At 46.9% G+C, this 18,008-nt stretch overlaps 1 protein-coding gene across 2 annotated transcripts in view; it reads left to right on the forward strand.

Moving 5' to 3' along the window:
* The first annotated feature begins 711 nt into the window (after positions 1-711).
* Positions 712-18,008, forward strand: part of LOC144124950 (ADAMTS-like protein 5) — a 144,910-nt gene continuing 127,613 nt past the window's right edge. The window contains exon 1 of one of the 2 annotated variants that reach the window (XM_077657916.1): positions 712-730. The gene's annotated coding sequence lies outside the window, so the exon portion shown is untranslated. Of the gene's footprint in view, positions 731-16,114; positions 16,720-18,008 lie in introns of those variants that run through there. The other variant, XM_077657914.1, reaches the window with a different exon arrangement.

An 18,008-nucleotide genomic window follows, 5' to 3' on the forward strand; every position in this document is an offset into this window, starting at 1 on the left:
AATTGGTGTCCAGTCAGCATCAGGAAACGCAAGCTATTTAAGGATCTGCGGTCATCATAGAACTGCTGCACTGAACTAGTGCGGTAGAAGGCTCTGTTTTGGAACTTTAACAAAGAAAAAGAGGAAACATATCTAATTCAGTCATAATGTAGGCACCAGGGGACACTTTTCTTGAACATATGTAGGACCGGCTGCGGCCGCTTATGCGGCAGCGACACCAGGAATATACAATTTCCATAAATCGGTCCAGTATATTCGCGGTTCGTGCCTCACTTTCGACCGAGAGACCGTGGAACGGATCAGCGGGCACCTGTTCTGTGTCTCCAGCGACGCGAAGATGGAGAAGGCCTTTCTCCTTCCCGACTACTGTGCCGCTCTGACCGGCGCGAAGAAACAAGCAGGCCGTTTCGCGAGCGTCGCACGCTGACAGATGCGATGCCGGAAGTGGGCGCCACGGCCCTCTTTCACGCCAGGGATCGCTTGTGTTCAGGCTTTGCCGCTGCCGCCAGGGTCTGTGCTCTTTCGACTCGGTCGCAAGTTGACCGAAGAAGAGCTGTCGTTTAAGCGAGGAGGCCCCTATTCGAGACACTGGTAGAGTGACACTCGTTTTTAGATTGTCGCCTGATGCTGGAAAGGAGAGCTACGGAGGACGTAAGGTGTGGCACGTATCCTTTACTCAGTGCACTTGCTGCAAACGCTTCGTTTTCGGGAAGAAGTACCCGGAAAATGTGTAAGTGCAGACATTCGTAGCTGTGCAGCGTCAACAAATGGAAAGAAGAAAAACAAATTAGTTCAAATCCTTAAGGTAGCTTTCATTAAGTTTTATTCAACATGCTAATAGGTATATTTTATGGATTGGTTTGGTTTATGAGGGTTTGACGTCTAAAAGTGACTCAGGCTACGAGGGTCGCCGTAGAGGTTGGCTCCGGAATATTTCGATTACCTGAGCTTCTTTAACCTTCACTCACATCGCACAGTACAGGGCCTTTAGAATTTCGCCTCCATCGAAATGCGACCGCGCGGCCAGGGTCGAAACCGCGTCTTTCGGGTCCGCAGCCGAGCACCATAACCACTGAAGCATCGCTGTATGGTATGGTATGGTGTGGTATGGTATGGTATGGTATGGTGTGGTATGGTATGGTATGGTATGGTATGGTATGGTATGGTATGGTATGGTGTGGTGTGGTGTGGTGTGGTGTGGTGTGGTGTGGTGTGGTGTGGTGTGGTGTGGTGTGGTGTGGTGTGGTGTGGTGTGGTGTGGTGTGGTGTGGTGTGGTATGGTTTGATATGGTATGGTACGGTATGGTACGCGGGGTTTAACGTCCCAAACCTGCGTATGGACTGTGAGAGACGACCCGTATTCTGGGCTTTTTAATTCCGTCTAGATCAAAATCTGACTGCCGCGGCTGGGATTTTTGCCCGCGACGTTGCGCACAGCTGCCAAATGCCCTGACAGTTGAGCGGCCGCGGCTGTATGTGGTAATTCATTATAATCTTCTTAATCGCCTCTGAATTTCTTTAACTGCCTCACGAAGAGAACGATGACGAAAGCGATACAGGGATAGAAGTCTCGCTGGGAGAAATTAAGGTTTCAAAGCGTGCTAGCGTAATTTTATTAGTAAGCGCATCGCATGTGTTAGGAATAAATTTCTCTTTTTCTCTCTGTCCACTCCTGATATTTTTTTTTATTATTTGAGCGACGCACTTTACGAGAGGTGCTTATGTTAAGTTCCGCGATACTATTCTTCTTTTTCTCTGAGTGCGATGCCATACAAGGTATAGAGAAATCTTTTCTTCTGAGGTTCTATGAACGCTCCTAATCATTAGTTCAGATTAACTGCTGAACTTCCTAAGCTCCCGAGACACCGAAACAGGGGATGTTGAAAGGAATACACCGACGGTTAGATTACGTATCGCGGCCTGCAGGGGCTTCACTACCATCAATGACGTTTACATCTTTCTACCGTTGTGTTTGTGCTCGTGATACAGCGGTTCAACCAAGACATTCGCTTTAGGAGGAGGGGGGGGGGGGGGGGGGGGGGGTGGGGGGGGGGGGGGGGGGTGGGGGGGGGGGGTGCGTAAAGCACTATTAGCTCCACTGCCATGCGATGCGATGAAGATGAGTGTTGGACATTCATATACGATTACAGCGCACATTCGCAACCACTCTGCATGCAGCCCGGTCCTGGTCGAGTCCTGCTCCGAAAGCGCTCTCTTCTCCCGCCGCGTACAGCGAGCGCATGGGAAACCCGTGGCGGCGTCCGTAATGAGCGCGGCGCTTTAATCGCGACCACCAGCGTCGCTGGAGATCGTGCGCTAGATGCGAACCCGTAGTCGCCCCCTGGCACGGCCACACCCGCAGCACGAGCAGGTTTTTTTCGACTTCGTTGCGACCACTCTTTCCTTCTACGTACTCACTCAAGTCGTGACGTCAACATTATGCGCAATCTGTGATAATCTCCCGGCTAATCGTAGCGCGTGTTCTCTCTGCCTTTTTGGATGGTTCTGTGCTTGAATATGAGAACTAGCTTCTTTTTTTCTTTCGACTTGGGGCTGCACTGCTGTTATGGCAAATTAGGCTTTCGTTTCACCGACATGCTCGTAGTGGCCTTCATGCATACCTTGACTAAAGCTAGGCGTTGCGCCTGTTTTATTACCGGCACGGATTTGCAGAACGTTTTCGCAAGTGATAGAGACATTAACCTCACTCAATGCTAAACGTGTTCTTTGAGATGACCACGCATAGAGTTAAGTGTGGTTAAAAGCCTGCTTGGAAACCTGTGAGGCACCAAATTACCACAGCGCCTGCATGCGTTTCTGCAACTCTTATGTCGTGTTTTTTCTGTTTTCTGCGTGTTCGATTTTGTACCGCAGTTTGCTTGATCGTTTGTTTTCTTTGAGCTGAGGAACGAACGCGTGAGAAATGCAATTTTTTGTACACCTGCGTCCTCCGTGTTAATTTTTGCATCAGTTTCGTTGCGGAGGCGTTAAGAAAGTGGAATGTCAGCAAAAACAAAACTCAGATTTATTTTAACAAATAATCTAGACAATGCTTAGAATTTTCTCGTGTGGGCAACAAAAATTGCGAAGCCCCTGGATATGATGACTCTGTGGTTTTAATTCTCGGCCTCACCGACCGCGTTTCGATGGCGGAAAAATGAAGAGTAGCCCGTGTACAGGATTTAACTGCTGTAGGAACAACAAGGAATCTAAAAAAATCAAAACTCTGTCACTACTGATGCGCTACACAGCCTGAATGTAGCTTTATAAAATCATACTCATTTATTTTTTAAAGCCGTAGTGGTGCTCAGCACATTTATAATTCAGTACAGCCGGGTCTAATTTTACTCTATGCCGCACACATACAAACATTAATCGAAAAAATTACACAAACTGCTGCGATATATTATGGCAAAAAAAAAAGCTGCGCTAAATGCGGAATAACACGCAGAGAACCAAACACTGAACAGACAGCCGCATCTGTTTTGTTTGCGCCTGTCCATTGATCCTTCCGTTCTGTGTGCGTTCACCTTGTTGTGCACAGTTTTTTCATCATAGGTTTATACCAATTTGCCAACCTAGCATTCATGTGATTATGCATGGCGTCCTTTTATTTCTAGAAGCGATTCCAAGTTGTTTTTCAGTGAATTTACCGCTATCAATTCCAAAATGCTAAAGCTCAGTCCTTGAGTTGTTTGTCTCACTGACACATATTTCTTTATATTTCCGCGCACAGTTGCTGCATTAGAGAAAGCGTTTGTTGCATGGTCTCCGTGCTTGCTTTTACTGTGTTTCTGATTGTAATTACTGTTATTACTACTCGTTTTCTCGTTTTCGCTCCAAACTTTATCCCTCGTGCTGCGTCAGATAGCGGTGAAATTCTTTTGGCACTGATTCTTTTGGGCACAAGTTTACGCTCGTGTCAGTGTGTGAAATACGACACTCATCACCGTCTAGTAATTTACCGAGGTTATAATACCTCCCTGTTCGTCATGACTGGAAGAACGTTACTGCGCTAAAAAGACACCACGAAAAGAACAGGACATATGCCGCCCTCTTGTTCCTGTAGGCCAAGTTACTGATTTACTCGCATAAAGTGTATACATGCCGACTTGCACCATTAGACGCGCATCCTTTTAGGCGCGAGATAATTTAAGTTCCTGTTCTCGGCAATCAAAGTTGAACAACACCCCGAAGTCACGGTGAACCTAACGCCGAAATTTCCCTGAGGAGGCATCCATGAACGGGAAAAATATATCCACTTTCAAACTGAATTAGAGCCAACGCCGGTCCCCAGTGAGCGATTAGCGTCAAGCGCTTGAAACGCAGTCTGGTGTACTAGTACAGAAAGCTTGAATCCCTAGTGACTGCCTGGGTCGCACTGGTAATATCTAACTTCGGATAATAGGTGCTGATGGTGACTCCAAGAAAGAACTGTTGCTGAGGGTTGACGAGCTGACACTAAAAGAAAGTGCATAAATAATTATCACCATAATCTGCACCTGCCATACTACATATCTAGCACGGCCGCCCTGCACGATCGAGTAACGATGGCAGTAGAGTACCGCTCAGCTAATTGGCAACCACAGCTTTATGCGGCCACATGCGCATACTGGAAGGCGAGAAATTAAGGCAGCTGAGCACGTCACTACAACCATCGCAGTTGAACGCTGCCCTAAACACGCTCTGACGCGTGAATAATTCACACATTGCCACTAGCGCCACCCCTCCTGAAATACGACACACTGTTCCTGCAAAGATTACACAATGACATTTACTCTCTGCGACGAAATAGACCGTAAGAACTCTAATGTGCGCGCGTAATGTGTCCCGATTACAGTAGTTCACAGTTTTCAGACGGCTTCCACTAACATTCTGTACGAGACTGTACAATGTGGCTTTCAAATATGGCTTATTCCTGATGACAAGGTCAGAAAATCTGGACAGACGCTTCTGGCTAGCGCGGCTGCGATCACGTGCTGCATGGGGCCGAACAGCAAGAATTAGCGCGGGAAATTGGAATCTTAGGTACACCAAATTATTTCCTATCGCCGTCAGGATTAGCTGGTAGGAGCACAAGAAGCATTCCATAAATGGGATCCTGCACGGCGTAGGAAGAATATACGCCATAAGTATCAACATCTTCGCGCGCCATCTCACCGCACTCTTTAGATTTACCTCAATTACCAATGAAGATAGTCCCGCGGCGTTACGCGATGTTCGCTACGAGTGGCCGACAGGTGGCTCTAGTTGCAGATATCACGAAAGGGGGCCATGCGGACATTAAATTGTCCACCTCTGCGGTGTTACTGATCTAACAGTGTGTGGTTTTCTCTCATCCAGGTGACGTGCATAATTCAAGCGTACGGCGCTATCGCCCTGAAGAAATGCAGATGTTTGCAACCCCGTAACATGCAAATGAGTCGCTGTTCTTCTGCACCCCGTTACTACAATAATAAGCCTGGTCAGCCGCAATGGCTAGAAGCATTCACGTCTTGAGCTCCTTCGACGTACTTACCCTCTCACAGGGGTAGTTTGAATGGCTATTGACTCAATGGAGGTCGAACTCAATGGGGATTGGCTGGGACTACACAGCGATTTTCAATGACCAGTGAACTTGATGTGGATTGAAATCTCAAGGGCCATTTAGGGCGACTCCAACGTTCTAAACGTTAAGCAAAATATATCCACAGACTCGAGAAAATTTCATAAAACATTTTCAATTTAAATGCAGAATTTTAAGGGCATCAATAAATTGATAAAGAAATATAATAATAATGACAGCTCCGCAGTCTGTCCAGTGCTCAAATGTAAACAAACCAACGCTGTTTTTGTGCGCCGTGCCGCTGCGTCCCGCCCATTTTTTGCTTCATAGAGCGCTTTACGAAAACCGGGACCGAGAGGTTCCCGACAAGTGCTGCTAAAATAACAATCTCTGAACGCGACAAATACCGACAGTCACCTGTGGCAACTTCCCCGACGGAAAGAGACTGCTTCTGAAACGAAGTGAGCATCATTGCTGATCTTCACCCCGCCATCGCTGTCTTTCGATTGTACCGAACTGCGAAGTATTTCAATAGCTTTTTCCGAACAAGCTCTAAATAAAATCGGTTTTACTCTAATATTCGCCTCGTTTTGTTGCTGCTTCACTTCGTGTTTTTACTCAATTGTGCTGCCCATTGTGCCATCTATCGGATAGCATGCTCACTATTCAATTATCATTGAAATCGACAGTGTGGCAGCTGTGCATCTGGGTTGCCATCGAAAGATCCGGAGGCCATTGACTCAATGGGCATTAAGATTGTCCTTGTACCAGGATTATTAGACACCATATTCTAATGACATCCCAGCCAACGCAATATTTAGTTTTAGCTTCCTCTTCCTTCTTCTAGATCAGCTGAAGATCTGCCTGCGGTTGCCCGTCAATTATTATTCCTGGCTAGGTCCTTACTGCTTGCAAATACCCTGCTTTGGCGTCCACGCTCTTCGGGCATGCAAAAGCAGAAAACAGGCTCCCGACCGACGAATACTGACGAACCCCTGGAGTGACAAAATGGTGGCGAGCTATGGGACGGCGCTCTTCCTTTCATCGACGCAAAAGTCCGGGCGGCGCCCGCGGCGAGAATATGCACCCGATGCCTGCCGCGGCCGTCTCCCCCCCCTTCCCCCTCCCTCCCCAAGCGCCCACGGCTCGTAACACGACTACGGCGGCGGCGCCTTTCCAGCTCCAGCACCTCTCCATCTCCCTTCGGCAGCCGTCGCATTCCCGCCCGCCCTTTTTTTCTGCTTCCTTTCAAGCTCCGCTCTCAGCCAGTTATCTGGGGACGCCGTGTCGAGCTGAGGACCAGCTGACGCCTCCTCGGGCAAAAAGAGAAAACAGGGGAGGGGATCCTCTGTCGACTCGCGAGGCGTGGGAAGCTGGCTGCGTGGGCATCCGCTCGACGTGTTTGTGTGCGGAGGCAGCCATCAATGCGCAGCGACCCGCATCTCCGTGTCACCAAAGGGAGCTGCACGAGCTGGTCGAAGAAGGCGCGTGATAAACAGAACAGCGAGATACTTGAACGCGAACTGAACCGCTGAGCCAAATGCGGGGACTGTACTCGCGTATCGATGAGCGAACGAGATTGGCTAACGCAAAAGCGAGTGAGGGCGTTGATAACAAAGTGAAGGGCGATGGATAGGCAGAGAGCTTAACCGTCTCGACTACGGTTGGCTAACCAACAACCGTGGCAACAAACCACTGCTGTACGCGGCTCCTAGTCGGTGACCACGCCTGTGGTACGAAAAAAATGTACAGATTCAGTGGAGAAGAAATGTTATGTTCGTTTTTACACTTCCGTGACCCTCCACTAACTTTTGTATAGTTACATGTCATTCCGTCGTCACTTATGGTTTCGATTCTTTTGCTTTCATTCGAATCATACTTAGAGAAGGAAGTGATACAGCGAACTTACCAAGTAATTTTTATTCCAGCTTGTTGGCTAAACAAAGCGAGCGGCGTACTCTTTCGACGCCGCCTTTTCTCTCTTGTGTCGTCACATAGTGCAGTCACTGTACAGAAACTAAAGGCTACACTAGTGGCACACGTAAGGTCTCAGTATGACACTCTCTCGCTGGTGCTTTTGTTCCTCTGTTAGAATTTATATTAATACTATCTTCACCTTTCAACTTCACGCACTAGCTATAATTTAAGATAAAGCACTTGGCGCCAATGATGTTTCATTATGAAAATAGTTTGCAAAAAAGGAGTTTAACCATTTTCGATGCAGATGGCCAGTAAAGGTTTATTGCGTCATACACACCTTTCTCGCTGTAGATAGGCAAAATTCACTTACTTGGTAATACCTTCTTAGCACCCAATAAAGAGGGAAGATTAAAGCCTATCTCATCGACGTTGCAAACAATAAGGATAACTTCAAATAACAAAACGGCGTCGCTGAGACTGACTTGTGCGGGCAATACGAATGTGAGAAATTTGAATATCTTGAAGTTAATTAGCAGCCCTTTGAGTTTTTATATGCGGGCTTAAGCTGGAAAATATCGGCATTTCAGAATGAGCTAGCCGCACTTCAGAGGGCGCTAACATCCGGCTTTCTTTCGCATACCCAACAATTCTGGACAATAGCATTTTTCAACGAGAACCAGCCAATGAACGCAATTTATATATATATATATATATATATATATATATATATATATATATATATATATATATATATATATATATATATATATATATATATATATATATATATATATATATATATATATATATATTACAAGATTTCACTATAACAATCAATATATCCTCAGATAACCCGCGCCTTTCGGGTCAGCAGCCCAGCGCCATAACTACTGAGCTGCCGCGGCGGCTAATTGGACCATTACCTTCAATATTTCTGTACCGGTACCTTACAGTTTTCCAATACTGATTTTTTTTCCAAGGATATTGGATGTGGTTGGTGCATACGTATTTGGGAATTTCACCTTACTCTCTGCTTCTGCGTTTTTCTGTCATTGTTTTATTCAGAATCCACAAAAGCACTGATTGGGTCTATATAAAAACTTTTTGGACGGATATGAAGGGAATAACTCTATTTACGATATTACATATCATTTTGTAATCTTAAATAAAGATTCCAACAGATACGCAACATTTAATTCACACGACAGAGAAGTTAAAGTTCAAATCCTTGCAGAACGCATCGACAAGTTATTTTTCTTTCAGCACAGTCATGGAATCTTTCCTTTCTAGTTGTACCCATATAAAGGCGCGCACGCTAGAAACAAAACAAAGCAATACTAAACATTCAAATGTGAGGTGGCAAATGTAACAGGAAGAAAATTCTTTCTACTTAAGGAAAAGGGTTGCAAAGCGAGAATTCTCCTTCTGGTAATCGTAAGGTATCAAAAATTCATATTTTTTTGCGGCTCTCAATGTCCAGATAGCCCCTCGCTATCAACTTTTTAAATAAAATTCCTATTCGTAAGCCTTGCGCCCCACTTTTTAAAAAGTTAAATGACCAAATTTAGCGATTTCAACACCATGTTAAGCTGTTTGTTGAACTTTTTCTTCATGTCTTCTGCCCACGCGTGGAGATCGTGAGCTCGGTTCCTTCAGTTGTTTTCTTTTTTTTTTTTGCCTACAGCGAAATTTCTCGTTAAGTTCTCACTTCTTAAAGGTTAAGTGCGTGCAAATTAAACGCTTTGCGTTTATTTTTTTGCAGCCACTTCGGCGGCTCAGTGGTTTTGGTGCTCAGCTGCTGATCTCAAAGCCGCTGAGTCGATCCCGGCCGCGTATTTTTATGGAGGTAAAATACAAAAACGCCGGTGTGCTGTGCGGTGTGCGCGGATGTTAAAGGGCCCAGATGTGTTTAAATCAATCCAGAGCCCTCCAATACGGCGACCCTCATAGCCTATGTGTCCCTTCGGCATGTTAAATCGCACAATTAACGGTGCAATTTCTTCGCGTCAATCTTTTTGCTAGTAACAGATTCTTATTACAATTACACAACTGCTTGCGTGGCTTGTGGTAACCTAAATGCAGCTAAACAGAAGTTCGGTATCATTCATGAATTCATTCATTTCGGTTACTTGAGGGTTCTGCAGCCGTAAAAAGGGGGCGATTCATCAAACAAAACGCAAAGCGCTGCAAATAGCAATGAAGAAACAGAGGAGCCAGGTACCGTATTTGCGAAAAGCAACCCAGCTGCATGATTTCCTTCTCACCCACCAAGCTCTTAATCTCTGTAAGACAAAAAGTAGCGGAGTAATTCGTGCCGCGCTTAGACTGACCCATTGCAGAAATGCATGCGTGTCAAGCCGTGTTCTTAGGTCATCGGAACACAGTTTTGGCTTGAGAATTTCAGAGGCGAGTCAAAATGACACTTCCATCTCGAGCGCCGGGTGAAGCATGGAGCAACTGCGACTAGCTGGAGGGAAGTAAACGGGCGTATGTTTGCTAAAACCGCACCCCGAGTGGACATCATGCTGCACAGCACAGGTGGAGAGACGTGCCGAGAGTGTGTGTTTGTGGGTGGGCGGGGGGGGGGGGGGGGGGTCGTTTAATGGTGCCGTGGGAAAGGAGATGAAGTAGGCAGTGAAAGAGAAAAGAAACGATGACTCTAGCTTTGGCACAAGCGTAACAGAGACAGTTAGCTTAGCGCGTACTGCTATACCGCATCGTGCGCCGCCAGTGTTAACCCGCTGGTTGAATAAGATGCGGCCGGCGTGCTGCACCAGAAGTATGATGCGCTACAGTACGATGCAAAATGCACAGGAAATGCACAAAGCAGTAAACTCCGGATGATATTCTTCAGCGTAAAACTACGACTAGTGAATTCTATATGCAGAAGAAAAGAGAAAAAAAACGAAAAAGCTTTGTTTTTACTGCCAACGACGTCATACTTGAAGAGCGAATTTCTCTCGCGTTTCTCAACAAACTGCACACTTGTTTTAAAACATGCTTCAGTTGCACAGATTTTATTTTTGTAACGTGTTTCACGACGTCTCAACCAATGGCCTGGTAATTGTTAGCTCTGAACAGCGGTGCATAAAATCTTTGTTTCGAAGCAATAGAAACCAAAAGATAGCTCTTCGGGTACATGTCAGTGTAGTCCACAAGTGACTCCGCGATTTAAAAACAAAGCTTAATCAAGATGACTCAACATCCATCAGCTTTTCCTAATGAACGGCATGAGACTTAGAGATGAAGTCCAGATGTCCGAAAGCCACTCAGCCGGAATGATGTCAGCAGTAGTGCTTTTGGGAGGAAAAGTGTCAGGGTGATCATTTTTCACGCGAGAGTGATACGCTAACCTGGAAGCCACGCCGTTTGGAGTAGATAGAACACACGCAATACAATGTCGATCAATAGCGAAAGAAGCCGGTTGGGAGATCTCCGCAGCGATACCCTGCAGATTGGTGGTTGCAGCGGGCAGCGATAAATGCAGCTGCCTTTCGTCGATATTATAGCCCCTCTTGCCTGCACGATTTCATTTTTTTCTTTCTGTACAACAATTCTTTTTGCTGCCTACCCGCATGAAGAGAAAATAGTTCAGAGCCTTGGATTAGAGCTAGATTGCGAGTACACTTCGTGAGTGCACTGCCAGCCACTAACATGAAGCTGTGAAGCAGAACAAAATAGTTAATCGAGATCCTGTACTCTTTTCGGAGGGGTAGCATTAGGCCACCATTCGCCGAATGTAACTCCATTTAATGTAGCTAGGGCCTCCTTCCAAGTCGCAAAAGTTTAGCCGGCCTTTGTGAACGCTTCATTCGTAAACTATAGCACCTAACTACTCATACTGGCATAGTATGTTCCGCGCATCATAACACCACCAAGCGTATGCCGTAACTGAGTCCGTCTCAAATTTCGACTTTTCTTTAGCTTGCCGCGGTCGGGTTCGAACCCGGGTACTGATCCCGAGTTCCCGGGTTCGAACCCGACCGCGGCGGCTGCGTTTTTATGGAGGAAAAACGCTAAGGCGCCCGTGTGCTGGGTGATGTCAGTGCACGTTAAAGATCCCCAGGTGGTCGAAATTATTCCGGAGCCCTCCACTACGGCACCTCTTCTTCCTTTCTTCTTTCACTCCCTCCTTTATCCCTTCCCTTACGGCGCGGTTCAGGTGTCCAACGATATATGAGACAGATACTGCGCCATTTCCTTTCCCCAAAAACCAATTATTATTATTATTATTATTATTTAGCTTGCATGCTGCCTTTCATTGCCTTTCAACATGAGATTTTCCTAAACGTTGTGACCGGCCCCCCAAACACGAATATGCCAATGTGGGACTAAAAAGGGACTAAGCTGTCCTTTAGCGCACTTCCTTTATAAAGGAGACAGCTTACACCCTTTTTACTCCTTTCTGTTTAGAGCTGTGCAACCTTTTTTACACGTTAATGCAGACAAAACGAATTTTGGTGAAATTCATTTGAGCTGGGTTTTTAACCAGCGTGCAAGGATCGATGTGCTTGCGGAGGCCCTTCATTTCCCCACAAATTTTCAACCGAAGATCCCTGCTCCTTTTGAGCGCATCTGCTATGCTTATGCTCCGGTTAATTGAACCACGCTTAAACGCGAGAGTTGGCCTTACCGCTTGTTCTTTCTCATCCTCATAAAATATTCGTGTTGGGCCTAACTGTCAGGAATAGAAAACGTCTTTACACTTGTCATAGACCATATGTTCAATGCCGCAGCTCATGAATGAGAGGCGCTATTTTTTTTCTACCCTGTGAGAGATGAGCGCAAAATTAAGAGAAGTACGTACGGGGTGTTAGTTAAAACTAACTGCTAAACCAAGGTACCACTTCTCTCCGCAAGTTCCCTTACGTTCAAAAATAAAGCCCAACAATTTACTTAAAGGTAATTTATGTTAACCCCTGGTCGTTTTCGTGCATCGACCCGACTGGGCACAGCTTTGTTCGCAATTTATATTCCTGTTGAGGTGTTTCAATTAAGCCTGGACGCCACTGCCAGGCCTATATGTCTGGTGAAAGGTGACCTTAGTGAGGGCTTAGAAGCCTTCTTTTCTCTCATCAAGAACCCGATGCCGCTGGATCAGTGAAGAGCACTAATATTCATACATGCAGCAGCATGGCTCCACCGAAAGCTTGATTTCATTCTTGTGGAAAGCGAGTTGAAAACTTCGCAAATATCCCACCACCCCTGAACTCTTAAGGACAGCTTTTCCATTCAGTTACTTCACCTTAGACTTGCATCCGGAAATATTTTCCCAGTTTAGAAACAGTATTCTTTTATCAAATGCAAACCGGTGGATTTGCATGTTATAGTAAATCAAGAACACGGCGTCAGCTTTGCTAAAAATGAAGTTCCACCGCGAAGCATATGCGGACTAAACACCACCCACAAGAGATGGCGGGAAATATGGCATTGTTCTCTGGAATGACAACTTGTTTCCTCTTTCCTATGAGTTGAAATATAATTTCGAACATCTTCGCTGAAATATTGCGTAAAATTTTCGTAATGGCAGATAGAACCGACATGGAAAGGAAAACGTGAGACTGCAGTGATTCGGGAAGATCGCGTGCATATAGCTGTTGTAAGAGACTGAGGTACACCAGTGCTAAGCACGAGGGGGCATGTGTGTAATATTTAGAACAGCCGTAATTTCATCAGCAGTACCTTGAGTTTTAGAGTTTTGATTGGCAAAAAAAAACGAGTACTTTGGCCTGCATAACTGTCACATCGCTTTCTAAAGCAAGCGGCGCGCAAGAATAACAGGGTGTATCTCCAATATTTAGAAAAGTCACAGGCTCACAATTTCGGCGCATTTTTTCGAGTTCGCGACTAGTATTTCATATTCTTTGTACCTCTGCTGTCGGCAGCGAATAAAATCTGACATGCGTGCATGAAGACTGAAGTTCAGCCTGCGAAGTATGATTGTGTCGTGGACAGAGTTTTTAAATCGATTCAACTCAACTCATATTAATGGCAGGAGGGGTTTATATGTCAGGAACTATCGCATTATTTTCGCAATATATACCACATGTGCCATAAAATGTATCCGCTTTGGACCTGGTAAAAAGCTGCGCACATTAAGAACGCCAGACCCACTGATGGTAGCATTGCCAACCCACGGTATACCATTCCTTCCATCAGCTTAGCTCCAATCGACACCGTATGTGCAGGCTCATAGCTTCCGGACTTGTCACCCGAAATTTATGGGCGCAAATAAGACATGAAGCGAAACAATGCTTAAAAAATTCTGCTCTGTGCTTTGATGAAGCCGGCCCCAAAGAGCTCCACTCTGCCTTTCAAGGTTCTTATTGGAATGGGTGCCCACAGCGACGGAAGAAATAGACCCGCTGATAAACGGACCACTTATCTCTTAGAAAGGGACAGGCGCGGGCTTAGAAAGCTTACCCTCGAGTAAGACACGCCGCAAATGTAAATAAAAGCGAAAGGGTAGCCGGCACAGCCGAACACGCACGGCGAGAAAAAAAAATAAAAGAGGGTCAGAAGGCCGGCAGGAAACTGCTCGCCTCGGCCATTTGTTTGTGCGGTAATTTCCGGTTGACAGGCCCCGCTGGTGGAGCATCATCCACGCAAGGCGACAACGGCGACAGCGGAATAGAGGGCGGAAAAAAGAACCCACGATAAGGTCGTTGTTTTTGACAGGTCCCAGATTTTCAGAAAGGTGCCTTAAACACAACAAACGTGGAAACAGGGCCGGAGGGGGGGGGGGGGGGGGGGGGTGCTTCTTGGTTCGCCCGCGCGAACGTCACTAAATTAAGAGCTTACTTTTCGTCTTAGCATTTATTGCCGGCTTGCGTTTCAAAGAGGCACTAGGGAGGACGCCTTGGGGGACTTTTGTAAACGGCTGATCTTCCAGCATCCTTTAAGCTGCGTTGCGCTGAACACGCGTTTTTGACTTTGTAATGAACTCTGCAAAACAACTGAAGACACCAAGAGTTGAAATTTTAAGTTTATTCCCTCGGGATCACTTGTTCCAAGTACTTTTCCCGGATGCTTACTTGAAAGTCTGTTTCGTTCTTTAAATGAAAACACTTCAGGATGCAAAAGACTCAGTTTTTGTAAGTTACCATGATTGATGCAATATTTTTACAAGAATCAATGTACACAAAGCGATTCGTTTGAGCCCCGCGGTCGTTGCAACTTCATCAAATGAAATTCTGTTTCTTTTAATCACTTAAGTCGCACCTAATTTGTATGGTTTGTTAAAATCAATTTCGCAAAGCACTTCAGATGAGTTTCGTTAAATATGGTTGAAATTTGGTATCCACTTATTTCTTGTGAATCTGACGAAACTGCAAAATTCAAAATGATCTCTTCCGCGTGCGTCAGAAAGATCTTTTGTTAACAACCGCAGATAGTGCACAAAACCAACCATTGAGAAAAGTTCACATCTTCCATTATTTTATTTTTTTTGTGACGCGCACCTCGACAGCATCACTGATGTTAATTCCGATTCAGTCAAGTTAACTGCAAAAAAACACTCGAACAGAAAACAGCTGTCAGTGTTCCTTATAAAAACTTACGTTTCCACTATGTTGACTAAATTGTAGTAGTAAAAGAGAGCGGTGTTGCATGGGCTCATGCTTGCATTTCTGCAGCCTCCACTTTCGGATTTGCAAGAGCCTGCGGTGACTGTACTCTCGATAGCGAGTGCGACGCTCGGAAGTGCTGTCATAGATGCTGCGTCTTCCGTTTTGTGAGACGAAAGAACTGTCATAGCAATCCCGCGCCCTTGATGAAGTGCCTCGCGCACCAATCACGCATCCCATTAGCTGTCATTGGTGCTCATGATGACGATACCAGCGCCTGTGCGCTCGCGCTGCGTGCAACACTTCCTGCAGTGTGGATGTCACGTGTCATTTCCACGTCATCACAACCTGCCTTTATGGAGCAGATTGGCCGATATAGCTCACGGGATCCTGGGACGTCATCACAACCTGGCCACCGGGAGAGATGACAATTACATTATTTATTAGTCCAGATAAGTCACGTCACCTTGTGACGTCTTCACAACCTGCTGGGGGATACCTGCTTTGTGGATTACTTGTTCCCCTCCTTGACCTTTCCCTTCTTCGAAGCTGGCCTGGATTGCACAAATGGCCTACCCTCCTACTTAAGAGTCCATGCACGCAACGTGCGCCTCCGAAGATAAGAATAGCCTCAATCTTACCCAAGTGAAATTGTACCTGTATTGTTATCAAGGCTGGCTACGCAACGCGGGCGGAGTAGCAGATAAGAAATCTGCTGTCAAATTCTTATCGTGCACTTCTGCATCAAAAAGAAAACAATCGAGAGCAAAGCGTTCCTACCGAAACCCAGTTTCACATTCCGTCGTCATCCGCCCACCAACACCAGTACGCGGCTCGTAGGAGATATAATACCCGCCATTTGTTTCATTCCTTTGTTAAATCTTGACCTCTATTAAATCTTTTCCTAGCCACTTTTCTTTCCATCTGTTTCAATCGTCACCAAAGAAAGAGAAGAAACGACGGGGTCAGGGCGCCTCGCGACGGGAAGGAGGAAGGCCTCCCACAACAGCCCTCCGCTCCCGAGTCGAGCTAGAGAACAACGCACTACAAGCAGGCGAGCGGGAAACCAGCTCCTCGCCGCAACCGGCGGCACGCGGCGGCGAGCGTCCACGTGCTCGGCGTAAACACCGACGAGGCAGGCAGGCAAGAGGCACGAACGGTGAACCCACCGCAGCCGCCGCGGCACGCGCAACACATCCCTCCGGAGTCCCACTCCCCCACTCGCGCGGCCGGCGAGAGCGCGTCACTCCGGCAAGAGCGAGACTCCGCGCCGGCCCCCCGCAAGTGGCGCGTCACGTTGCGCGGCTGCTGCTGTTGGGGCTGCAGCTCGACGCGGGTCGGTCGCCGCCTCCATCGCATTCAGATTCTCGACTCGCGCCGCTGCTCGCGCGCTGCCGTCACTGCGGAGGAGAGCTGCCCGCTGCGCCTGGCCACTGACGAAGAGCACGAAACTCCGCGAGATCTGGGAGCGTGCACGTGCTTTTCTGTGCGCCCAGCCCACCAAGTCGGCGTCGCTAGTGTTGCGCTCTTTGCATTATATTAAATACCTCGGCCGAGTACTGCTTGGTTAACGCTCCTGTTTCGCTGCATTGGTGACTTCTCCTCGGGACTTCAGCGCCGGTTACTCCCCTGCTGTCGACGAGGCTTCTAGCAGATGACCCGAGCATGCTGGACCCTGTTGTTCCTGGTGTAAGTGCGGCTCGACTCGTTCTACTTTGTTATTACAGGCATCCCAAAAGGTGGCGATGGCTCATCAGCTCATGTTTCTGTTTGCGCGGCTTGGCTTGGCCTAACGAAGACTGACAGTGAGTATCAGTTTTAGCAAGGTGTATCATGCTGAAACAGAAAGGACTTCACAAAAGGCAGGTAAAAAAAAGATGAGCGATGTAAGCTTGGCTAAAATTCAGTGTATAGGAAATGCATCAGAATCCACGCATGCACTGCGCTTAATGCATTCGCAATTAACAGTCCAATGGTAACCCGCCTTTTTCAAATGGTCGCCTCCCCTACGCACGCCTCCGCTCCTCCGTCCTTTCCGGAGCGCGATTGGTTGAAAACAAACCACCAGCTTCTAGTGCGCATGCGCAGTTTATGCTGGTGACAGGTGCAAGCACCAGATGGCTCCAGCTGTGAAGCTCGCGCTTGCCATTTCGCATGCGCACGTGGTCGAAACTTTTGATTTTTTAGTGGGCGCCTGGATTGAGGTTTGATGTGATAGAGTGGGAACGACACCTGCACCAGACAGACACTTTCGCATCATTTCTATTCATGCGGTCATTAAAGGTAAACTTTCTCACCCAATAAAAAGACTTCGATAGCATTGTAGGATGCGACTCAACAACGAAGAGGCAAATATCCCTCAGAGAAGGACCTCCAGCCAATGGCGTCGACGGATTGTCATCACAACATGGTTGACCACCTTGCACTTCCTTGCATGATATCGAGAAGGGTTGGCACGTGTAAGGGATTAACTACGGATTATCTAGGCCGACACCGACGGCAATACTATCGGCCTACGCCATTGCCTGGATAGGGCCTCCTTTGAGTCGCATATGCCGCTTTGTTCTTGAGTTGTGTCCGATTAGTGTGTGTCAAGAATGACTCCAAAAGAAAAGGGATGGCACTTGGGATAGAGATGACTGCGAAATGGTTCTCATCGCTTTTCTAACCGACACTTGAAAAAGGGTGGCCATTACCAATAACCGGAAATGACGTATAAGCGGGACACTCTGAACCACTGCGCCTCGTAGTCACCGCATTTCTGCAGCTCGCTGCTGCCTGTAGTAACCGTAGTGAGGTTGCAGTCACTCCAAGCGTTTGTTGTGAGCGAAGCGTACGCCGATCGCATGAGTTTACAGCACTGGAAACGAACGTTTGCTAAAACGGACCACTTCTTATTGCGCGACCTACGCTTTCTTCCTGTCACCGGCCAGAGACGGAGCTTCAAGCAAACAGCTTTTCGGAAACTGCGTTTTTCT

This window comes from Amblyomma americanum, chromosome 3 (assembly GCF_052857255.1).
Source record: "Amblyomma americanum isolate KBUSLIRL-KWMA chromosome 3, ASM5285725v1, whole genome shotgun sequence".
In the NCBI taxonomy this organism is placed as follows: Eukaryota; Metazoa; Arthropoda; class Arachnida; order Ixodida; family Ixodidae; genus Amblyomma; species Amblyomma americanum.